At 39.7% G+C, this 25549-nt stretch overlaps 1 protein-coding gene across 1 annotated transcript in view; it reads right to left on the bottom strand.

Annotated features, from left to right (window-relative positions):
- LOC104526419 (transmembrane protein 132D) overlaps positions 1-24510 on the bottom strand; it is a 40725-nt gene extending 16215 nt beyond the window's left edge. Inside the window, exon 1 of the mRNA XM_010169866.1 lies at positions 24364-24510. The gene's annotated coding sequence lies outside the window, so the exon portion shown is untranslated. The remainder of the gene's footprint in view (positions 1-24363) is intronic.
- Between the last annotated feature and the right edge of the window lie 1039 nt (positions 24511-25549).

Raw genomic sequence — 25549 nt, 5'->3', positions numbered from 1 at the left:
ATGCTGAAACAAAACTGAGCTGTAAAAGGGATGGTCAGTCTTCTAGATTTGTCAGATCCAGTCAGTGAAGCAATGCTGGGGAGAGGAAGGTAATTGAGATGCACACAGCCTGAAACAGCCCGTTCTAAGGGCTGCTCACACTGGATGTGAGACCTCCCACCTTTGGGAGCAGCCGAGAGGAAAACGGGTAGAACTGCCTGCAGTATGGATCTGACTGAATATACAGAGAAACAAAGTATTTCAAATAACACCTATGTTCTCCCAGGGCAGCTGAAGGACCTCAGGAGATGCTGAATCGACTGGTGAAGGAGCACTGGCAGTGCTGGTACAGAGCAGTCCCACCGCTGCCTGGCTGTCCCAGCATGCTGGGGCTGGAGCTCTGCTGACAGCACAGCAACACATTGATTTCAGACCCAGACAGTGAAACTAAACACAGTATAAACCTCCAGTCAGTAACTTTGATTTTGTCTATAATTATCATGACAGTAAAACTAGGTGTTCAGAGCAACTAATTGTCTTATCCAGCACACTTCATAGCTCCCTTGTCTATAGGAAACCAAAATCTCTGCCAACTCCTTTGTGTTCCACAGGCGATCCAGCAAGCAATTCAGCTGAAGGCATCACATTTTTTTCATTCTATTTCTTTCATTCACAAATAGACAAAAATATTTCTATTGGCTACCATAATACTTATTGATTGTACACCACTTTGTACTATATTAAGCAACAAATCTATATTTGGAGGAATTTAGCAGGGATGTGCTTTATGCCCTCATATGCTGACCACAGAAAATACACGTGCCATGCTCGGTTACCTGCTAGAATAACAAACATATAGCTGGAAGATCAATGCTAAAATAAATGTTTTATTTTATGATCAATGTTTTACTTGAATGCTGGTTGCTCTATCCAAAAGCAAAAGGTCCTTTTAAGAAAAGATTTCCCTGCGTGCAAAAGAGGTTTCTCATCTGTGCAGCCTCCCAGAATGTCCCTTCTACAGCAGCAGGCTGTGGGCTTGTCCTCCCACAGAGACCAAGGCTCGTCCTTGTTTCATAAGCTGGAGATGTGCTGGTAGCACAGCTGGACTATAACACTGACTGTTTACTAAATCTTTCCTAATTGGGGAAACTTCTCTTTCATACATGCTCGAGCCCTTGGTTAGTCCCAAATGAACACCTCTCTGAACTCTCTCTCTGTGTTTGGGCCAAGTATACCAGGGACTATCACTGGCATCCACCACTAAAGATCCCACATTTTGCTTTGCTGTGACCTTGCAACAGTTTACTCCTCAGAGAGGCATGTTTTCTGCAACATGGAGATAATTTCCCTTTGATAATCACCAAATCCAAACACTTCTTCCTCCTGAAGATGTTTCATTAACATATTGTAGCAGCACTTTAGTCACAGAGGAGATGAGAGCCCTGATACCTAGTGATGTTCCCTCTATAAAGCTTTTATGACATCCAACCAAGGCAGGAAAACAGACTTCTATTTACTGTTTGAGATAAAGAGCTGAATCACATAGAGATCAAATCACATGCCTAAGGCTTCACAGAACATTTGTGACCCAGCCAAGAAATGAATCCCAAAATCCCAGGGCTCTCCTACCACAGTGCCCTGTTATTCAAAACTGAGGCAGACCCTGGTCTCGCAGCGAGGAGTCCCCTTGACCCCACTACCTGTGGAAGCACCATGCTTTTTCTATTGGCACACACACTGCTGCCCACCCTTGTGGCTTCTTGTGGCCTCGGTAGCCGTGGTATCTTTCATCTTCCTGTGTAATCACATAGGCAGGTGTAAGGATTGGACTCTCTGAACCTCTGCAGTGTCTGCATAGTACAGTACTGCCATTGGCTCTGTTGAATTGTTTTTGTTGTTTTTGTGTTTTGGGGGTTTTTTTGGCACTGCCATCACATATATTACAATTATGTTAACAAGCCTGTCTTTCTAAAGAACTCCTGTTTTTCTCTTCATTACCATGAGACAGACTTCCAGTCATTTCTCATCTATCCTTACGAGGTCATTTTTGATATATTGCACAAGTGCAAAGGTGAACTCTACTTCAGGAGCAAATCCAAATGACTGTTACATATGCGCTGCTTTTGAGGGTGGTCGGTGGGATGAGAGTGAAGCATGCGTGATGTGCTGAGTAGCGTGTATTGCAGCTCCTCCACACACCCTGTTGCACAGAAAGTGTAAGATCTCACGGCTAGGCAAGCTATGTGATTTAGATCCCCTAGTTCAGACTGAGCTCCTAATCAGGAGGTCCCTAGCTCAGTTCCCTAAGTGTCAGCCAAGGCGACAGTTGTTACAAATAGATCTTTTAAACAACCCCTGAAGAGAAATCTCTGCCTCTCTAGATGACTCATTTCTGCCCTGAAATGTGAGCACTAAAGGCCACTGAAAGTCACTGTCCACTTCCAAAAAAATTCATAATCGTATTCTGAGATTCGTATCTGTTACTCAGAATGGAGAACACACTCTGATTCAACACTGCCTCCAATTAAATTCATTTATTCTTTAGAAAAAATAAGATTGTCTTTTAAAGGGTCTTGATACTTTTATGGAAATTACTAAAAAGCTAAAAAATGAATAACATACAAAAAATACCACCCTTATTGTGGCTTTAAGCACGATAGCTATGAAACTTGCTGTTGGTTTGCTCCAGTAAAGAGAGAGAAATAGAGAAGTCAACTTAAAATACATTTTCTTTAAGGCTATAAGAGCAATGTAAATCCTTATAGACCATTTTGGACTTCTAAACTAGTTAGAAAAAGGCACTGGACTGATATATTCTCTGCCTCCTTGGAATCGCTCATCTTTTATCTCCTTCACTGCATTGCAGACTAGAAGCATTGCTATTTTTTTTGACAACATTCTAATTTTTCCAGCTTCCAAGAAATCTCTAGACAGGGATTGTCAGTTCTAATTATGCAGCTTGTGCTGCAGCGACAGGTGGTTACCAAAGACTCAGAAATGACACTTTGACTTTTGCAAATAGATTATAAAGTTTGGCCTGTGTTCTTGACAAAAACAGCTGTAAAGGAGGGAAGACCAGAGAGTGGTGAAGGCAGTCTCATGGAACTGGGAAGACCTGGTTTGTTGTCTCCTCTTCCAGGCCTTGCCAAACACATGTCTGCAAGGTGCACCCGGGCTGACTACAGGCATGCCAATCCTCAAGCTGGGACATCTTTAGAGATTTACAACATATCTAACCAGCTGAGCACTAAAAGCAACAGAGTTACATATGCGTGGTGCTGTGCCCACATAATTTAGCTCCATAACTTTCTCCAGAGTACAGCATTAGGTAGGCTCACTAGCTTGGGCATCTCTGCATCGTGGGCCATGGCATGCCACAGACCTCACAGGCATGTCACGTCTCTAGCCCTCCAGCAACAAACTTGATTGGATGTTCAAGGATCCAGTCTTTAGTAGAAACACGTTCCATCCATTAAGTGGAGACAATAGCAATTTCTATTCCACAGGATAACCTTAATGTTTGGAGCATTAAGGATGCAATATTTCTGCCCAAGAATTTCATCCATATGTCAGATGTTTCTTTGACTCTGGTAAGCTTTGATCCTACCCTAAAGGGCCAGCACTTCTGCCCTCAAACAAGTGTCCCCCTCTTCTAATTTCTTTCCAAAGAGTAATGGGTGATATATAAATTTTAATTAGGGACACACTGAGAACTGATCTGACCTAAGCCAAGTAGGAGACTGGACTTGTACAGACTTAAAGGAGGCGAGAGCCACACAGGAGAAGTGAATGAAAAGACCCTGCAGTGAGAAGAGAATGCCAAGATGAAAGGAGAGGAGTTTGAACTCTTCAGTGCTCTCAGACTCCAGTGTCCCACAAGCACAGATCTGCAGGCAACTCCTTGAGTTAAGCCATGTCTCAGCCGTTACTTAATAGAACAATGAGCAAATGCTGCTGAAATAACTTGTGTAACTTAGACACTATCCTGAGCAAGGGCATTGCACTTCAGTCACTCCAACACAGGGAAAAGGAGATGAAATATTTTTAGCAATGGCAGGCTTTAGAAGTTAGACATACAAGGACAAAGAGATTTCCATCTTGGTAACAGAATGACTTCAAAGTCTTAAAGATTCAGTCCTCTTTCTGATACTGAGTTTGCACAGGCAAAGTCTAGTTCTGTTCCTCTGGCAAGTATTCAGATATCCATCATTATCCCTTGGAAGAAAAAGGAAAAATCTGTTGCAATACACATACTCTCATGCATGCATGCCAGGACCTGGTAAACTGGCCAATACCTTGCAGCGAATGGAGAAAAATAATGCAACAGCAAAGCACAAAAAATTTCTCAAAGAGACCTATACATTTTTAAGCCCAGAATCACTTGCAGAGAAGCATATATAAGCAGGATTGTGCTCCAACAGCAGAGCAGCAGCCATAATAGACAAGTGCCAGATGAAAGCTGGCATCAGCCAACATGGACAGGCTGAAATGCCAGAGAATGTTTTCCAAAGAACACTTGCTGTAAAAGTGACTGCAAAGTTTGCATTGGAATGGGAGAGAGTATCTTTCCCCACTGGAGCTGTGGGCTAGGATGCCAAGCAATGAGGAAGTTTCTGTCCTCGCTTGACCCACTAACACAACCTTCTCTTTCTCCAGTTGCCTGTTTCTGGACAACTGAAGAGAAATGAGTTTCCACACTGGACTGTGAAATTGCACATGGCTGTGAGCTTGTCACCCCCACACTGGTAAGATGTGACACATGGAGGTCAGACTGTGACCACACTCGCATGCATTGCAGCAGACTGGTGTAGCTGGAGGGCTCCCTGCCTGATACACTTGTTTTTAACAAACTCCTCTCTACAGCTTGCTCGTTATCAACCCAGCTCTGGGCCGGGCTGTCTGTCCTTTCCCCTTCTGCTAGGTATACATATTTTTTGCAATTATTTAAGGAAGATGTCAAGCTCTCAGTGCCTATTGGTTTCCTTTTAACAGGGAAACAGCAATGAATCAAGGGGTGTGTGTGTGTACACACATACACATGCTCACCTACACAAGGCCAAAGTTGGCAACAGGACAGCAGTGATCCTGGCATTCCCAAGTATTCCACAGACTGGGTAGCAGTAGTGGGAAAATATCATCATCATCATTCTAATATGCCTCCCAACACTTGCAAACACCGCTGCTACTAACACTTACCTTTCACTGTTCATCTCTAAAGACGCCCCTTGCAGTGGTGCTGAGCTAAACCCAGACTCCTCCAGCATCTCTCTGAGGACAGAAATAATCCAAAACCACTTGCTCCCCACCATGAACAAAGGTCATTATTTTGACAAATTAGTTAAATCTCTCTCAGTCAGCAACGATGACCCTGAATTATTCAGCATGCATCTGTCTTTTTCCCCTTACAAAAACAGCCTGTAAAGCAATAAGTGTATTTCACTTGAACCACTTCTTAAAGATGTAAGACAGTTTGGGTTCACTCCAATGCCCATTGAAGTCAATGGGAGTCTTTAATTTAATTTTCATTTAATTAATTTCATTAAATTTGCAGATGATGCCAAACTGGGAGGGGTTGAAAGTACTTTGAAGAACAGGATTAAAATTCAAAATGATCTTGTTAGTGTAGAAAATTGTCTGAAATGAATATATGCAATTCAAGAAAGGTAAGGGCAAAGTATAAAGTTGGATAAAAACAATTAAGTATAGGATGGGGAAAAACTGGTGACAGTTGTGAAGAAAAGGGTCTGAACTAGAGAGAATCAGAAACCGTCCAACTCTAGGGATCATTGAGGACTGGAAGACGGCAGAATTACCATCTGCAGTAATTTTTAAGATCTGCTTAGACCAATATCTGCCAGGAATGTTTTCCATAGCTGGACATAATTGTTTCTTTCAGCTCAGTTTGAAGATTTCAGTGGTTTTAAAGCCATATATTCAGATATATAATGTATAACTTTTGTCTGTAGTCCAGGCATATTATCTACAGGAAATGTGGGTTTTCTGGGTAAAAAGGGAAACAAGTATTTCATCTTTGTTCTTCAGATTCAATATCAATCACAAAAGCAAAAGCATGTCCTGTTGTACTGGAAAATATATTTTGCACATTAACACTCAGAACAATGCAACCCATGTGAAAGCCACCACTAAAAGCTGTTCTGAACTTCTGGATGGGAGGCAAAAGCAGACTGCAGCCTTCAGCACCCTTTCTGATGAACTGGAATGAACTAAAGTCTTTGTAGCAGTATAATTTGTGTTGTTAGAATGCAATTCAAAAACCATCTGGACAAAATCCTGGTTCATGTGCTCTAGGAGTCCCTGCTTGAGCAGGGTGCTTGGACTAGATGACCTTCAGAGGTCCTTTCCAACCTCAACCATTCTGTGAAAATATCTGTGAAATTAAATAAGTTTACAGTGCAAAAAGTAAATGCAATTTCATACTTTCTTCTTTCCCTTTTTTCTATAAGATGTGATAAAATGTTAAATATATTATCCTCACCTGTATTTATAGCAATAATGATGATAATTTACATCACTTTGTGAAGTATTCTGATGTGCAAGACAAGCCATTGCCTGAAAATTGATTGCATTTCATTAAATCAAGAAAATTCAATGAAAAAATATTTTAAATAGATGGGAGAAAAGGCATCTTGTTTTCCTCATACAGCTAAACAAAGGTCTGATTTAGGACCGGTGAAATTACTATGGATCAATACTATTTCATTTCCGTGTCTCTCTCTTTGCGCAGTCTAATAAAATAATAACAACAATGGTGATGATGATGAACATTTTATATTCAAACTATTCTTATCACTTAATAGTGTCTCAGCATTTTGCAAAAAAAAAATCTCCCAACAACACTTTGTAAAGCTTATCATAGTGATGTCTCAGTGTTTATGACAAACATGTGTCTGCATGTGCATTTTTTCATGTAAATACATATTTATATAGTGTAGATATTAGTATCCTCACTGAGCAAATGAAGGAATTAAACCTTTATGAAGCTTTCCCATGGACACAGAGTGCTGGGGAATGCTATCTGCAAATGCTATCTGGGGTTAGAAATGAAGTCTCATTATGGTTTGAGAATAATCAACCAAACCATGCAAATAGCTATATTTAGCATAAATAGGAAAACCAGCCCAGAAACCATGTCCTCTCACAGACTTGTGCTAGAAAAAATTATGAAACAAAAACCACACTCATCGACTGGATAGAAGTCCAGGTGAGGACTGAAGAGGTACAGTTTCTATTTCATCTCTGCCATTTGACCTCATAAAAGGTTTTTCTGCTCATTTTGTTCATTCATTAATGTTTTATTCATAGCTGTTTAGATCGTCACAAGACAGTCCTTGATAGGGAACCGCAGTTTCTGGGCACTGAGACTCAGTAGGTGCTATCGTAATGTAAATGTACTAAAAGAGACAGTAACAAACACGGTAAGAGCAAATGTCTGTCTCGTGTCTATAGCTCCTACAACGCAGAGCACAACAAACCAGATACAGAGGATTTAGGCTATGATGTGCTGAGGGCTAATCACTAAAACAAAGACAATTCTTAAAACATGCTTGGGGTCAGTATAAGATTGGAAAGACATTGTCTTTCCTCACCAGAACCAAAGAGAAAGCCAAATTGTGCTCTAGCTCTCAACCTGTCAGCCCTGTTACAGCTAGTGGGGTTACATGGCAGTGCAGTCTAGGTGCCAGTTGGCTTTCAAGTGAAAAGTAGTTGATCTTGCTGCTAACCTGAGCCTACAGTTCCTCTGAGCTTCCTTTCACTTTCAAAGAAATTACAAGGGGAACACATTTGATAAAACATTTCAGGAGATGGTTTCAGGGAGGATGAGGAATAGAAGGAGGAGGATAATTTGAAAGCATTTTGTAAGATTTTAGCTGCTTGTTCACCATTGACTCTGATGGGAGTCATGCTGCTTTGATCTTCCAAATGCTTTCACATTCTTTCTATCCTGACAAGCACTCATACCATGTATCTACTGTTAAATCAAGGCAAGTCCTGTACTACCTAGACTATCTTCAAACAACCAAGAAAGAATAGCCAGATTATGAAAGAGATTCCATCTGAAGGTCTACTACTCTGTTGTATTGACACGTCTTGCTTGTCCTCAGTGTTTAGGAATTGATGATGTTAATAACAAAGTTGCATAACTGATTAAGAAGCACCAGTGAAGCTGTATTTCATGTGAAGACACCAGAGTAGAGAAGCTACAGGAATGAGCAGGCACGGGTCTGTATACTCAGTAGCTGGATGTCTTCCAGCAAACTCCTGTTTAAAGCCTATGACGAACTCTGGACACTCAATGGAAGAACTACATCGGTCATCAGCTTGTCTCTCCCAGCACAGGCTGAAAGAACTACACCAGCTCCATGCACGCATTCTGGATGCAGGCAACAAATACACAAAGATGAAAACAGATGAAGCTATGAGAAAGTCTTTTAATCTGGATTTGGTCTTGTAACTAAATAATGGTCTAATTAGTTCGCAAAATCTTCCAGATTCATACAGCAGTGCTGGGATTCTCAAGGACATTAGAAGGACTTGGGTGCTGAGGTCCCAAATGATTAGGTATGGACATCAAATTCTGCTAGCTCATGCTGAAAATCCCCCTTTGGAAATCAGGATTACAAGACAGACAAAGGATGAGCATCTAACTCATTACAGGTTTTAAACCTGAAAGGGACTTTTGAACATCAGGATTTGCAACAAGTTTCTCAATACCCTGGAGAGATCTGCATTTCCTTTTGAAGACAGATATACCCATCTCCAAATAAACATTTATGAAAACATATAACAGAACTGTTGAGAAGCAGCTTCATTTGCTTTTGCAGTGCTTAGAGATGCGTTACATCCTCACTTCTCCCTGAAAGAGTAGCTGCTGTTACTCACGTACGAGCTGGCAGAAATTAACCTTCTAAATTAAAAGATTTGTTCTTGAGAATAGCACACATGGTATAGGGGAGCAGAAAGGGGAATTAGCAGTGTTTTACACTCAGTTACTGTTATTTATTTGAATGAGACAAGTGATGGAGCCTTAGTCCTGGACCATCTCTCATTCTGCTACAAATCACACAAATATACAGCCACAAGCCTAAGACAAATCAATTTTTACAACAAAATTGAGGCATTGACTCCTCTTTCTTGATTCACTCATGTCTAAGGAAGTTCAGAATCAGATCAGACACATCAGCCCAGGAGATGCAAAATGTTTTCCTGAAAGCAGTGCTTCCAGAAATACTACCACAGCACCTGCTCATCTTCAGCACTTACCTTTGCAGGTACAGCACAGAGGGGTGTCCTGGTTTTTAGCTGAAACGGAGCTGGCAAAGAAAGTGCATTTCACGAGGCTGGTGCTTTTTAGTTTGGCAATGAGTAACCACATTTGTGAACTGTGTTAAAGGGCTGAGTCCCTCACATACACCTACATGAGAGAGCAGAGCCATTTTGCTTACTTTTTAGCAGGATGCTAAGATGACTTATTTTCTTGAGCTTAAGAAGCTCCCAGGAAGATGAGTGGAGCAGTTTTTATAGTGAGGCTCTTCAGGAACAGCTAGTTCAAGAGTTAAGTGGGTATGCAAGTGTTTCTTTTCTTTACAGGGCACATAAGTGATATGACAGTGCAGCCTGTCAGATCTTCTCTGGCATTTCACAAATAACACTTGCTCTTTTATGAAGACCTCATGGCCAAAGTCCAGCAACACTCACATATTTAGTGCTGATGCTGTGCCAGACATACTCAGTATTTAGTGCTTCACTCATGCTAATCCCCAAGTCCCCTGCCTAAGCATATCCTGGCCTACACTGCAGGCACCTGGAGCACCTGGGCAGCTGCACCCTCTTCTCTTGGTTTCCAGACAACGTGAACAAACTGGACAGTTCAACTATATGCAAAGTTCCCTGGAAAAATGTACATATTAATGCCAAGCACTTGGCACAGTGAGCTGGCAGGTGCTTAGTCTGGTTTTATCCTTCACACTCACCAGTGGGCTGCTGAGTAGACAACTGATGACAAGGGCTAAATATTACCGAGCTCAACCTGGTGCCACAATTCCAGCTGCTCATAAACTTACTTTTTTAATTTAAAACAGAGCAGAGACCGGGCTCATTTGGTATCCCTGTGCTCTCTAATCATGCACTTATTGCAGCATCAAAGCGGCAGATTGCAAGGTTCACTGGCATCCCGTCACTCTCCTCCCTCTTCCTGCTAGAAGCCTGTCTGTGCCATCACTAAGTTACACTCAACTTCAAGACCTACTATGAAAAAAATTGCATGTCTGACATTTGCCACTCATCCATTCCTCGGGAGAGTATGACTGAGAAAGAGGGAGCACTTTGTGTGGTAGGCATTCAGCGGGCTCCACAAAGCCTTCTGAACTCCTACAAGAATTATTTGCTGTGAGATTTTTAGGTGAGTTATTAAACTCCTTATTTCCCCTTCAGGTGAGTAAGGGTTGTCTGCCTCAGGAAGATGCTATGGGGAACTTGCTAAGATTATTCAGAACTTTTTTTCAGAAGCAGAGGTGATCCCCACTATGCAAAGTCACATGACAGAAAGAGAAAAGTTGATTACAGGATACATATAGTTCCTCCCTGGGCTCTTCTCTGCTGTGTCTCACCCAATCTCTGTGTACTATCTGCGTATTTCAGTGGGCTGAGATACAGCAGTTAAGAAAAGGCTCCCTAATTTTTATTTTTTTTTATTTGTTTGAAAAGTGGGACTCCTTATAACAGAGGGAGAAGGGAAGTGAAAGATGTGATATTTACAACAGAACTATGATCACTGCAAAATCTCAGTGTGTAGTAGTTCACACCTATAGGACTGTTGGGGATGAAGCTACACTTCAAACTTGTTGGCTTTCATGTTTTTTGCATAAAGCAATACTAAAAAATAGTTGTTCTATCACCCCCAGATATTGAGAGAAGATCTTAGCACAGATTCATCTGGATTTTTGAGCCTTCTTCCCTCAGACGTGCAGACAAGGGAGATTTTAGTTGGCACTCATAGATGGCTATCTCAATCCTGAAAGGCTTTCACAAGCTAAAATAAATCTTTCCACATTAGCAGACACTTAGATAGAAACGTCACTCACATGGCATCTCTGTCTTTCCTACCTGCTTTTTATGTATAAAACACCATCCCCAGAAGCAGCCAGGTCAACTTGTGACCAAGAGTGCTTTCTTCCAAATCCTCATACCTGGCTAGCATGTAAACATTCCTATTTAGGCTTTTTGGATTACAAGAGTCTCTCATTTCCACAACTGCTTGTAAATATTCTGACAAAATTTATGAGCAAAGATAATTTTCCAATGGGTCGATGTAAGCTTCTTCCTCTTCTGCACAACTTCTTAACAGACTGTGTGTACTGCAGAAGCATGTTCCGTTGTAATATGTTATTTCTCATACAATTTTAAAGTTCATCTACTTTAAGTAAATCTGGCTGTTTCAGCTAGAAGTTGTGTAGCTTTAGGGATTCTTTATCAGATGAGCAGATGATCTTTTTAACACTTTGAGCTTCTGACTCATATCTTTCATTAAATCAATCTCCCTTTCATGATTTATACTTATGCCAATGGCCAATTCTATTACAACTCTCTCTTCTGCTTTCTCAGTTTCCTCTCTTATTCTTTTTTGGGTCTATAATATCATTTCAGTGGCTAACTCATAGGCTATCACTTCACATTTATGAACTGAAACATGAATATGCATTATTACTTTATTTTTATGAAAATCCATGATAACTAATGCACTGATTCAATTTCTGCTGAGAAGCTTTATGTTTGGTTTCATCATACCTGGCCTCTAACCTCCATTTCTCCAAACAAACTTTTACAGCTATATTTGCATATTGGGATCATTACAGTTCTTTTATCTCCCTGTCCCAATGACTTCAGAAGCTGTAATGGATTTAGGTGGGAGTTTAATTAGAAACTGGTCTTTTCTGTATTTCAGGCTACATTTCACGGGCAAAAAATATGACTCTAACAAATGAAAGACTTAATGTAACCCCTCCAAAAGCCCCAGGCTAGCTAGGTAAGTGTTTAGTGGAACAGACAATTAGACAGTGGGAGATCATGGTGGTGCCCCACTCCCTAGGAAGCTAGAATTCATTTTGTACTGGTTTATATCCTTGCAACAAAATCACTCTCAGTAGTTTGCCTCTGTTTTACAATATACCAGTGCAGGCAGAATCAGATTATTTTCAGCAGGTTTTTTCCTTATTTCCCTTCTCTGATGAGCAGGGATGTATCTCCAAGTATCCTCAGAGATATACTCAGGTCAGTCTTGATCCCCCAGCTCTCCTGTCATGCTATAAAGGGGAAAGAAAACGTATGAGGCTTTCCCACTTACAGATAACTGGACTGCTCACTGCAGTGTCACCTTCTGACAAAAGAGCCAAGTTGAGGGTGTTCCCAGGAAGAGAGAACATCCCAAACTCCAGAAAAGACTGCCTGAGTGATGGTGTCATTATAATTTAGCTCATTAAAACTCATTAAAAGTTAGGGCAATCCTGAAGCACTCATGGAATTTGCTAGCAGCAAACTGGTCTACCCAGGGACTAGGTTCCAGGAGACACAAATGTGCCTCTTAATTCCAACCTGTACGCTGCAGATATCAGGTTAGTCTGAACAGAGGGCTTTGTGTCTAAAGCCTTTTCAAAAGGGAAATGTAATGACAGTCCGAGGATCCAGCAGAATTTTCAATACTTATTTACTGCAGCTGGTTGGTGGATGACAGTTTTTCTACTTTTGGGTTGGTGAACATCACCTGCTTACTACCAGACCTTGCCAAGGATAGTTCAAATTTCATCCTGATCATGCACTTAAAGTGATCTCTTGAATTATATTTTCCAATAAAACCTGAAGTTGAGTGCTCAACTTCCATTAGACTATACAAGCTCAGGATGACCTTAAATCACATGGAAGACTTTGGCCTTAAAATCAAGTTGTTTTTTTAATCCTTCCTTGGATTATTTCACTAAACAAAAGACAGAGTAAATGTCAGATCAGACAAAGCTAATTATTAATAAATCTGATGATACCCATTGTAAAATAAGGGGCAGCTTATGTCCCTAAAGGATTGAAATCGTCTTGACATATTATATCAACCTCTGGCAGAAGTGTATGATTAAACTCACCCTTGTCAGAGTGTGAGGCAGGTAACTCATCTTTTACTGATGACTGAGTGGAAAAGAGACCAAGATCCTTCCACTGTGCATTTCCCTTCCATCAGCACAATAACGGGTTATTTCTTTATTTGTTTATATTATTTCCCAGCTAATGTCTGGGATAATCTTCATTCACATCCCCTAGTAATTTCTTATTTATCTTTTCCACAGTTTTTCTGTGTTGGGCACACTTCATGACATTTAACATCTCATTTTATGCACTTGGTTTTCTCAGAACCTAAACAGCAACAAACCAACCTAGCAGCCCATGAAGAAAACTCTTATCACTAATTAGTCCTGCTGGAGACCAGATGATAACTGTCAGATCTGGATACTGAAAAGCACTGGATGAGGTTACTCACACCTATGTACAGCTTTCCCAGCAGCCTGAGCTCCAAAGAAATAAATAGCTATGAATGCAGCCCAATTGAATCTGCTTAGAGGAGAGAGAGTGGGAGATGAGATTAGACATATACATTGTTTAACCTGGGAACAAAGGCCAGAATTTGGAAAACTGCTTGTCAAGGTGTCTTCAAAAATTAGTACAGTACATGCAACTGTATTGCCAGAGGGGCTGTTTCTTATCCCATCTGCAGGCCTGTGTGAAATCCTTGTGATGAAATTCTCAGCCCTAGGGAAGCAGTTGCTTTCAAGATTTGTTACAAGTTTGCAACTCAGTTCAGCATCATCAAAACGTGTGAAGAACTTTCAAGGAAACATGGGCTGACATGGCTGTGGCACTGAAACAGCTAAAATTGGCTCTGGTTGATCTTTGTTTTCAGCATTAAGCTGATGCCAAACTAAACCATCCAGTGACAGCGAGAGCCGGGCTCAGACAGAAAAAAAATTGCCAATAAAGACTAGACTTTCTCTTCACTTCATCAAATGAAGTCCAGAGCAATCCCACTAACTACACTGGGCTAACTCCGGATTTTCAGTGGCAGAAACAAGATCCAGTCGTTAGCAGAAACTGTATGTGTGCATGTGAGACTGGCCCTGGCTTTTTTCTTAGTGACAGTCAAGCGCAATTAATCTAATGCTTACAGACAATACATAAAATGTAGTTTCGTACACATCTATTGTTCCTTTAGATACCCAGTCACCAGGGCAAATAATACTTTACTTCATTACTGAAGTTTCACTTCTCCTTCTCTGGCTTTTAGTAGAATGAAATGGAGCATGTAATGGAACGTCATGTTTATAGGTTTCATTTTGGTATCAGCTCCAGGTCTGCAAAAAATCTCAAACACACAGCTTTTTACATGCTCACAAATGCTAAAAGAAATTGCTGAAGGCACTCAAATCCCGAGGTCTAAAGAAGATGCCCTAAATTTACTCAAACAAAAACCCTTTACTGTTGCAAAATAATTACCTGCTTGCAAATAATCAGGATATTTTTAATAGTTATTATATGGAAGAGATTATATAAGTTGGGAGAAAATATCAGCTTTCTATAATACCCACCTGCTCTAAATACACAGTTATACTTTTAACTAAAATTGAAGAGCCATTAAGGCAGCTTTTGTAGGTGCTTAGGTTTCTAATTCCCAATTAAATTAATTGGATTTGAATACCTAAATAGCTTTAGAAATCAGGCTTATCATCCAATAACCAGTTAAACAAGGCGATGCTGCAAAATGAGGCTGAAACAGGAAAGTTGTTCAGCATTTCGATGGGTAGCTGGTGTGGGAAAAATAATAGCACTAATGTCTCCTAAAAACAAATACAGCACCCACGCCACAGTCTTAGAAAAGGCAATAGACCAGATCCCATCCATGTGTAAAACATGAGAACTATTACAGTCAATTATTTTTTACAATAAACTGGACTCAGATAACCCCTTGTATTCTGATATCTCAAAGCACTTTTCAGATGTGTTTTACTTGTTTACCTTCTCATGCACTTGGAAATCCTTCCAAGTACTGCATCAATTTTATAACTGCAAAGAGAACAAGTAAATGGGTAGCCAAAAGCCATCATGGAAAACCAGGGAAGAGATGAGAGCACAAGCCAGGACTACACTGCACTTGAGAGAATGAAAGAATGCTAAAACATCTGCTCAAAACATACTCATTCAGAGTTATTTAAGGATAGCAATTTTAAAAATTTGATTACGCCACACCAAAAACATTGCTGGAAAAGGATGAATTGGGGTTTCATAGGATACAATTGCTCTGCCCAAGCTTACCTAGCTCCCTAAGTGGAAGTTGAGCACTTCTGCAAATATTAAACAAGGAACTGCAGATCTGGACATGCAGCCAGTGGTGTTTATGAGACATTAGGATATCAGTATTTTATTGTCTCAAAGCTTTGAGAAAAGGTTGGCAATGGGACTGATATAAGGTGGCTAAAAACTGGCAACTCAAAGGGTAAATAAGGGCAGAAACATAGAGAAAAACATTTAAGACACAGCAAGCACAAAAAAATAGCAAAAGCAGCAGCAACAGACAGTATGGAACAGCTGGATAGTCACTACAGAAGAACTGCAGGAGAAGTGAGAGATGAGGCTGAGTTGAGGTTGGCTGGGCTGGATGTCAGTGGCTGAATGTTAGTGACAACAGCAGCTAACACGGTCATCACCTCACATACACTGTCTTTACATTCATTTTCCTGTACATATATAGAAAGGAAGAGAGACATGAAAACCTGCTCTGCGGATATAGATGTTTCACCATTACAGCTGTAGCAGGACATTGATCTGCAAGATTCCTTCCTGAATTGAGAAGTACTCTGAACTGTGATCACAAATAGAATTGCTTTCCATGGTACCAAAGGGAACTGTTCACCCTTTAGATTTGTGTCTACATTTCTTCTCATTAATTAATCCTTGGTCTGGTAAATAGGGAGACTGATTACCTGCCTAAAACAGAATAGAGAAAGAATTTGAAAAGTACCCTATTTCAGTGGATCAGCCACAAAGGTCTGAAACTTATTCATTTACCCTGTGGTCTGATGTACAAAGTCCTTGCCTTTTAAGCTTCAGGCAAAGAGGGGTGCATCCTTGCCTCAAGGTCCTAGAAAGTAATGAAAAATGGTCCAAGCAGTGGATAAAAGGGAAGAAATCTTCAGCAGACATGCATGGACTCCGTTATATAAGAAACCTGGAAATATTTCTAAATCCTTGCTCAGTCACTAATATCTTATCATGACAGTAATTTTTATGTGCTGTCATTAAGTTAAATTTAACAGGAGGACTTCCTTAAGACTCTATGCTTTGTCCTACTTAGGGGTATGTATATTATTAACAATCATAATGATGATGCCTAGATAGCACATTTTATGTAAAGCATTTTTCAAGGATTTAGTATTAATGGTCTTTATCTGTCAAGGTAATTCAGAACCATTATACATCTTTTCTATGCTTCTGTGCTGAGACAGATCGAATAAATGACATGCCAAAGATCACAATAGCACACTGATGTCACAGCTGAAAGCATATGCCAGAGCCCACGCTACAACCAGCACGTTTCAATGCAGCATCTGAAAACTCATCCAATGGGTTATACAGTTGTTATCCAACCTTATTAAGGCAGAGGCAAATGAAATGAAAATCAAAAGTCATACCCTGTATGCAGACTGAGCCCTTATTAGTATCTGTAATGCCTGAAGTCCCAACAGAGGTTTAACCAATAGAGCATAGTTCCTTTCTTCATTACCAATGAAGAAAACTGGACATGATTACAAGTCCTGGGCTCATTATGTCCTTTTGACTTCTTAGCCTTTCTAACAATTGTAGGCTCTTGTTTCCTTTCATATATGTATGTCCTAAATAAGCCCATTGTTCTTCCAATTGCCTCTGAGGACTCTAGGAGTCCTCCAAGTATCCCATAGCTAATATTCAGGATATTTCAGATCTGACCAGCAGTTTCTCTACTAACTCCAGATCACCAGCCTAATCTTCATAAAATACTAATCAATATAATACTGATACAGGCATGGGGTCTAAGCATATTTCAATCAGCTCAAAATATCTTCTCATATACAGTTTTATTTTAATAAAAGCAATCCCTTCCATAGGTAATACAATATCTGGACAGTCCTGCAAATTATAAGCAAAAGTGAAGTCACTTAGTGGCTATGCTGTATCAGATATGTCCAGAAAAATCCTAACTTGGGCTGAGAAGACAATAATTTATATGACAAATTGTAACTTTTTACTGCATGGTAATAAAGCAACACTGAGTTTTGTGTCATGATCTGGAGGATGGCTCAGAGCAGGCACGAAGAGCTATAAATACCACATCTTCTAAAAGAAAGTGGCAGACGGTCACTGGAACTGAAGAACACAAAGAGTTTTAAAGCTAAAGGAACTTTTTAAGAGAAAGAATCACAACTTATAATGATTAATGCAAGTTCCTGCTTTGGAGACAGGTGCTATTGAATGTTCTGAGCCCAATTTAGCTTTCATTTATATCAGTGTAACATCATGTGCTTCAGTAATGCACTGCTGGCTTAGCCCAGTAGAAGAAAGAAGAGAACTAATTTCCTTTTGTATTCAGCTTGTCTGCTCCTTGCTTCCTTGGCATATTTTTTCTAGAGATCAACCAATCTCTTTTCATTGAGATGATGGAGCACTTCTAAATATTGGGTTTCAGTATACAAGGAGTTGGGCTTTGAAAGCAGCTAAAAACAGTAAGCCCCCTAATTCCCTTTGAAAGGTAAGGTGATTTGGACATTCCTACATGAGTATCTTTTACTACACAAATCTGACACTCAGAAATAGGTGAGGCACTTGGAAAGATATTCTTCACCATAGTTTCTGAGCATCTTCACTGGAGGGATGCACAAACACAGATCAAGATAAGCCTTTTTCCTGGATAGTATCAGACTAATGATGTGACAGCATGGGAATGTCTGTGCAAAGCTATAATTTCACGTTGTTTAAGTGAATATACAAGAAAGAAGCACTCCTGGCCTCCTCCCACCCTGAGCTACTGATTCCCACTCCAATATCACTTCTTTCCCAGTGCTGCCACAAGCATTGTGAGCATCTGAAATAAACTCGTCAGGGAGCAGGGAGTTGACCAGGCAGACAGCTTAGTCACAAAAAACCAAACCAAACCAAAAAGAACATTTATTTGCAGTCTTGGCCAGCAGCAAGACAGCTCCATGTTAGTTAAACAGTCACAGAACTGCACTTTAGCAATTAACACATTAGGGCCATTCATCCTTCGAGTTCAGCAAGTGATCAGGTCTGCTCAGTCAGCTCATGCAAACACTCACGCTCTGAAACTGAACAACCTTTTCTATGATTTCAAAGCTGCTTTCTTAAAAACAACCTCTTCTTCAACTGTAATGAAAAAAAAAACCCAACAAAAACCAAAAAAAACAAACCCACAAAACACCAAATACGGAACTTGAAATGATCTACCTGTGAAAAAAACCTGCTCTGCAAGTCCCATTATTCTAATTTCCTTCTTACTTTTCACAATCATACCTGACTACACGCTGTCTACATCTCTTCATAAACAATTCAGATGAGCAGCTAATGAGAAGGGAAACCATGATCTCTGCCCCATTGTTCAAAAGAATTCCTCACTCAGATCCTCTTTTGGCATCATTGTTTAGATATTCTTTCGATTTTTGCCTCATTCTTTTTACAGAAATAGACATACTCCTTCCCATGAAGGAACAGAAATAGCCATGGAAAGAAAGAAATTATCATCCCTGGCTCTACAAGAACACATATTCTGTCCCATTAAGCACAAAGAGACATATTTCTTGATATCTTCTGTAGAATTAAGTCTCAATTCAGGAATTATTTGGATTTTTCTGTTAGAGAAAAGTTTTGTGTCTTACATGCTTATAGCCTTTCATAAATACAAAGAAACTGTAGTCAACAGCAAATGTCCCAGTCACACTGGGATTTTCAGTATAGATGATTACAAAAAAGGCAAACAACACCACAGAAACCTTCTTATTTCTCAAGATTCACAACAGAATGTTGAATTGGCAGAATATGAAAGAGATAAATCAAGCAACTTCAACAGCTTCAGATCATTCCTGGGTGATATGGGTCTGTTATATCAGTTTGACATTCAGAACTCATTGCCAAGTTCACTCTTCATACCAGAGAGATTAAATTGTTTCTGCTCCCTTTGTAACCAATATCAACAGCACAGGGACTGAACTCAACAGTTATTATTACAACTTTTACTTTTGATAGTGCATTTTTCTGAGTGTGTCCTGTCTGCTGATTACTAGAGCGGATCAGAAAAAGTATTTTCTTTTTCACAGTTGCTTCATCCTAAGGTGAAAAGTTCAGGAAGATTCTGATGCCAGGAATACTGAAACTGAGTTGAAATGACAGGACATGATTTCATCATTTTCTATCAAAATGAAATGTTTAGACATCACAGAAAAGAAAACATCCTTTTGCTGACTTAAATCAAATGCTTGTTTCAAGATAGATCAAAATTATTTGGGATGGAATAAGGCAGTCAGCTGGTGAGAGAAACCATGTTATATTGTGGAAAACCATAGCAGACTGAACTTGATCTTCACCCAACCCTCAAGGCAGAGATTGATTTTTCCATTATAAAATTCAGTCCTACACAACCATATTCTATACAAATGTTCAATCTAGACAAAATCCCATTAGCTGATGGGAAAGTATTTTCTTTGATACCATTCAATAAACTATGCTGATTAAATCTGCTTTTTCCTTCTATTTGAGTTCTCTGAACCATGAGCAACCAAAACCCATGCGACAAGCTCCCCCGAATGTTATATTGTGCATCCTGGTTAGCTAGTTTAATAGAGCATTGCTGCTGAAACAGGGGCTTGCTCTTCCTCACTCTCCCCCCTCGAATGCTTTGCTTTGCCCCCGCTGCAGGATGCTTTCTCCTCCTTCCATCCTTCTCCCCCCACTAATTCACTGGAGCAAGCTCCAGGAAAAGGTGAATACTTGGCTTCACCCTTTTGGCTGGGTGAGTTGTTAGACTCAATCAAGCCATAAAATGCAGCTCAAATCACTCTTAGCTTGGCTTAAACTTGAGAGATCACAGGGAAACTGGGATTCTTCATACTCTCTTGTTTTTAAGTGTCTGTGTATCTTTGCAGTGTCTCCATTTTGGGGGCCCGTGCCTTTGACCTGCAGCCATGAGCGTTTTCTTTTCCAGTTGAAAGCTAAAACTGAAAACTTGTGGAATCACACACATCCAAGAATGCATTGTAAAAAGAATATCAACTGGACTGCTACTAGTAATATGGTTATGAAATCTGCAGCCCTGGAACTGCCAATGCAAAACTAAGGAGCAGATAAAATTCTGGACGTGATTATCTTCTACCTTTGACTTTTTTACTCTGTCACTCCACTGACTTTAGAAGAATTCCACTTTTCCCTGAAGTGCACCAGTGTAAGAAAGAAGAGAAACAGATGTTAAAAGTTTAATGTTTTAAAACACTGTCTGCTGCAGGCTATTTTAAATGCTCTGATACTTCAGTTCTTGTAAAGTCTGTCACTTGATTAAAAAGAAGTTATTTCACCACTGATAAAATCGCGCTGTTATTGAAAGATTTATTAGTGTGCAGTAATATTTTACAAATCGTTAAGTGTGTTGTTATCCCCTCTAATGCAGTCCAAAGTGAACAGAACAAAGCAGCTACCAAGCCCTCGCCATGTCCTCAATAACTTCCTACCAGGTAGCTGTGGCTGGGACAGTCTGGCTTTGCAACTCTACAGCTGCTTGATAAACAGCAAGTGGGTATAAAACATGATGCTTCGCTCCTCATGCAAAGCCAGAAAGATGAGACTCTGCAGAGGACAAGCACAAATGTCAGGCAATCGTCCCATGGCCAGAACAGGTTGTTTTGGGAAATGGGAATTCAGATTGAAAGGCCACACTGTAACAAACAAAATGAACCTAAAGGTGTTTTCATTTCAGAGCAACTAAAATGCAGATTTTCAATTAACTCATCAAATTGAAAACCCAGAGCATTGGAAAGTGTTGCTTTGGAGACTTCTAGGCTTTGTTGACCCTTGAAAAAATGGCCATTTTGAAATGGAAACGTCTTTTCAAAATGAAAAATTAAAAGATGTTGACTTTTCCTCTCTCTTCTTTCTCAATTTAAATTATCTTGAGAATTTGATCTATATTAACAACAAAAAGGTCTGCTCACCAATCCCTCTCTTCTCCAAGAGGCTAGTAAGAGTTTTACCATCTACTTCAATGGTCAAAACTTCTTTTATAGCATTCTGAAATTCTCATCTTGACTTTTCTGTCTCAGATTCCTCATTGGTAAAACAGAGTCTACAACATGCCTCCATCTTCTGGCATGGTTATGCCAAAACTGTCCACTCTGTCATGGTGGACCAAATAATTTCAGACAATCATTTGTCATTAAAAATATTGTTTCAATTGGCTAAACTCTATCCTGACTTATTCAATTAAATTCAAGTAAATGCAGCTTGGCAGAAAACAAGTCAGTACAGAATTTGGTCCAGCTCTTTAAAGTTCTTTGAAGTTCCAGATGAAAGAAGTGAGTAATAAATATGGCCTCTGAAAGGAAAAGAATGAAGTATCCTCATTCTGCAAGGAAAATGAGCTTAAACTCATCATTAATCAACACCAAAAAAATGGGAATAAAAGTTAAGCCACAAAGACGTAATCAATCTGTCAGATGCTGCATGACAGATGCATTGAAAAACAGCAACAGTAAAGACACAAAGAAATGTAATCTTAATCTTTGTATTTCAATGGGCATTTTAAGTAGACTTTTTCTTCCATTTTATATTCACTACTCTAATGCCCAGAGAACAGAAACTCTAATTACTGTTGCATGCTGAAGGCTGGCCAGTAATTATATATCTTCATCTTCATTAGATAAGATGTCTGTGAATAAGGCTTGGTCTGAAACAGAGCAGGTAAACTGGAAACTTGGAAACGTAATTTCAATTAAGAGCTCACTTTAAACTGGTAACTTATATTAATGCTGCTGAAACCTGCCTTCCTGCTGCAGAGGACTGAACTCTAGTGGGAAGTTTGCAGAAGCCCACAATAATATCTTGATCTCTGACTAGTGAGGTCCTGTTTTGACATAGGGCCTATCATTAGCATCACTGTGCAGTATGTATGAATAATATTAAGCCCACAAGCCTTTATTGGTATATTAATATACTTACAATTAATGATAGATACACACCTAAGCAGCACTACCACTTTAACCTCTTTGCAAGGGCTAGAGCTGAGCATATTGGATACTAAAAGCTGTTGCAGATTTATATCAGACAAAACCATTACACAAATAACCAATGAACATGCCAAACCATTAGGATAAACTAAAACTTTGGATAATAAAACTGATTTTTAAAATATATTCTAAATTATGTTATTTGGTTTCAAATTATTTTTCCAGTTCTCTGAAAAAACTAAGTGAGTGAGTGAAGACTTAGTCCATTGACTTCTGCAACACAAGGACTCCAAATGATTTCTTTCTGTTTTTAAACCTAGATTCAGTCCAACAGTTTGCTATAATTGGCAGATTTAACAGATTCAAAATTGCTTCTCTATTAAGACAACCAGAAAGACACATTTAATCAGAAAACACCAGCACGGTGACCATTCAGATAAACAGAAACCCTGAGTAGATTCTAAAAGGGAAACATAAAAAATGCTGGACTTCAAAATTACTTAGGTTCATCTTGTGTATAACAAATAACCATGAAGAAATTACTTAAATTGCAATTTTTGACAAAAAAACCCCCTAAAATCTGTTTAGAGATAGCTCAAGAAAGATCATTTAAGCCTACACCCAGCTCCGTTCTTTAATTACTCTGCTCAAAGGTGTCACTCCCTCTGTGACATGAAGTTACTAAACTTGCAGGTATGTCTTAAACTCCCAACAGTTTCCCACATGACAGTAACAACCAAGTACCTACACTCAACTTTACCTATAAAGGCAAAAAATGTTCACTACAAAAGTCTTTTTAAACTAATGGGGCCCAGAGAGGCTTGCTTTGGAGCGAAACGCTACCCTCAGCTGTTTGAATCCAAATTAAAATGAACTAAGCTAAGAGGGAGAGAGCTTAGCATTCCAGTCAGCTTTAGGCTAAGGCAAATTTCACAAAGGCCAAGTCCTCAATATGGTGAAGTTCACAAAAGTTAATGGGATAACAGTGATTTCCAGCAGCTGGAAGGGTGGCCTCTAGTATTTGTAATCGTTTTGTGACATGCTGGTTATGTTAAAAAAAATTCAATTTTAACTTTTATTTGTAGTCACGTCTCTCGTTTCCTTTTCTCGAGTGACAGCCACAGATGAGTTTGTGAAAAGATAAAAGCTGCTGTAGACAAGCAAACACTTCTGTCACCACGCTGGAATACTTTCTACCCTATCTCACACAATCACCACTGCCGTCCTTCCACTACGTTAACGTGTGTTAACCATTAACCAAGCTGAATAGGAATATGCAGGACTTTTTACAAGTTTTTAGTAGTAATATTGGTACAAGCTGAAAGCCTCCAAGAAGCAGCATTTTTCCTGAGGGTCTACTCTGACCCTAAGATTTCAGTAATAAAAAAGCACTTCATTCCTGCAAGCTCTCTCCTCACCACTGGCTAGGAAAGCACACACTGTGAGTTAAAACTAAGAGTAGCAGTATATTATTGCCTGCCATTTATCTTTCAAGAAAGTTTAGACTATAGAGCTCTTGTACAGAGTAAATCCACTGGTCAAGTGTCTTATCCAATAGCTCCCAGTCCAATACTGGCAGCCAACATCCCGTAAAACACCCTAGTAGCAAATGTGACCAAAGAAAATTCCAAATTTAAATCTAATGTTGTTTGCAATACACTACTGAGTCAGTACCAAGAAGAGACCCAGAACTGGAGTCATTTAGCTCCAGTTCCAATGTGACAAACCAACTTCAGAGGAACTAATTCCTTCTCTAGAACATCAGCTGATGACATTCCTGAACCTACACGGCCCGTATAGTTGAAAAGTAAAAGGCAAATGTACAGTGAGCTCCAAAAATACTTCAAAAGTGCAAAGTGACAGACAATTCCAAATATTTGACATGCAGGATGGAAAATGTGCGGTTTTGTATTTGTTTTATTGCTCCACTGAACCAATCTATACAGAACAGCAATATTAAACCTTTGTCTTCTAGCAGTACAGCAGTTAGGAAGATTAAAGAATTTGTCACATTAGAGAACATCACTGTTTTGCAGGGCCTCTGTCTTTGTATAATGGAGCAGTATGGTCCTACCTTAATGACATCTTCATCTGATGATCTGCACTCTACAGATTCCAGAAGATCAGTCACAGTCCCATCATCTTCCACAGAGATCACTTTGACAGGGACAGCCACTGTTTTCCCAGTGAGAATAGCTGTATTCAGAATCTCTGCTTCCTAAGAGACAAAAAAAAGCCCCTTTAGTTAATATATTTTGCTGTTAATTCATTAATACCACCTAGATTCAGCTTTACTTTAATTTCCAATGGCTATTCCAAGAACTGTTCCAAGTGCAGCAGACAGAAAATTTCCTCCCTTCAATCCTGGAACCAAACTCCCAGTTCTGATTCAGGGCTGTTAAGATACCTGTCATGTCCTAATTGCTATTTCATGAATGCTTATCAAGTGTCAGAGCAACCTAACACCCAAGGAATGACCCCGCACCACATCAACAAGACGTACATTACCTCTAGCAATAGTGAAATCTGCATCCTGAGGAGCTCACTAATGATTATGCTTATGATAATGATTATAAAAATAATATCTTAAGTCTTGCTGTTTCACCCAGAAAACCTTTTTCCAAAAAAGTTGTGCTTTTTTAAAAAAAAAAAACCTTTTCCAAAATGTTTTCTACAAATATTGAAATTCTGTGACACTACTGGACAAATACTGTCAGCATTTAGACCAAAGAAATACTGTATAATTGTTAAAGAACACTTTTGAATAGAGGACAGTCAGAAATCTACTTTGCCCCAAATCTTCTGGATCATCTTTTACAAGTTCCTGCACTGGGGGTGTCTTCTGCAATACGCACACTTTGTAACTTCCAGCCTGTAGACAGCCTGCACAGGGATAACAGCTGCTACAAAAGCCACCTGGTAGCACAATAAACCATCCAGCATGCAGGGTGGGCTCTAGCATGGCTTCTGACTGCATGTTTGGTTGGACACTCCAGCTGGCCATGTGTATGGAAGCAACTCTAGTCTTAGAGGCAGGATTTGGGTTGCTCTTTGGGATTCAATGTTGGCATATTCAACAATTCCCAGCCTGTAAAATGGGCTAGTGACACAGTCTCTCATGACAGATGAGTTTCCCCTGCTCTGTCTCCTAGAGAATTAGTTTAGGAGTGCCACCATTCTGGTCCTGCCTAAATGATTGTATGTACCACAGACTGGGGGGAATCAGACCCTCAGCAGGTCGGGTAATGGTGGCTTAACAC

The sequence above is a fragment of the Antrostomus carolinensis genome, unplaced genomic scaffold (assembly GCF_000700745.2).
Source record: "Antrostomus carolinensis isolate BGI_N321 unplaced genomic scaffold, ASM70074v2 scaffold13086, whole genome shotgun sequence".
Taxonomy (NCBI): domain Eukaryota; kingdom Metazoa; phylum Chordata; class Aves; order Caprimulgiformes; family Caprimulgidae; genus Antrostomus; species Antrostomus carolinensis.
Note: the sequence above shows the minus strand (reverse complement) of the source record. Positions and strands in the feature narration are given on the sequence as shown.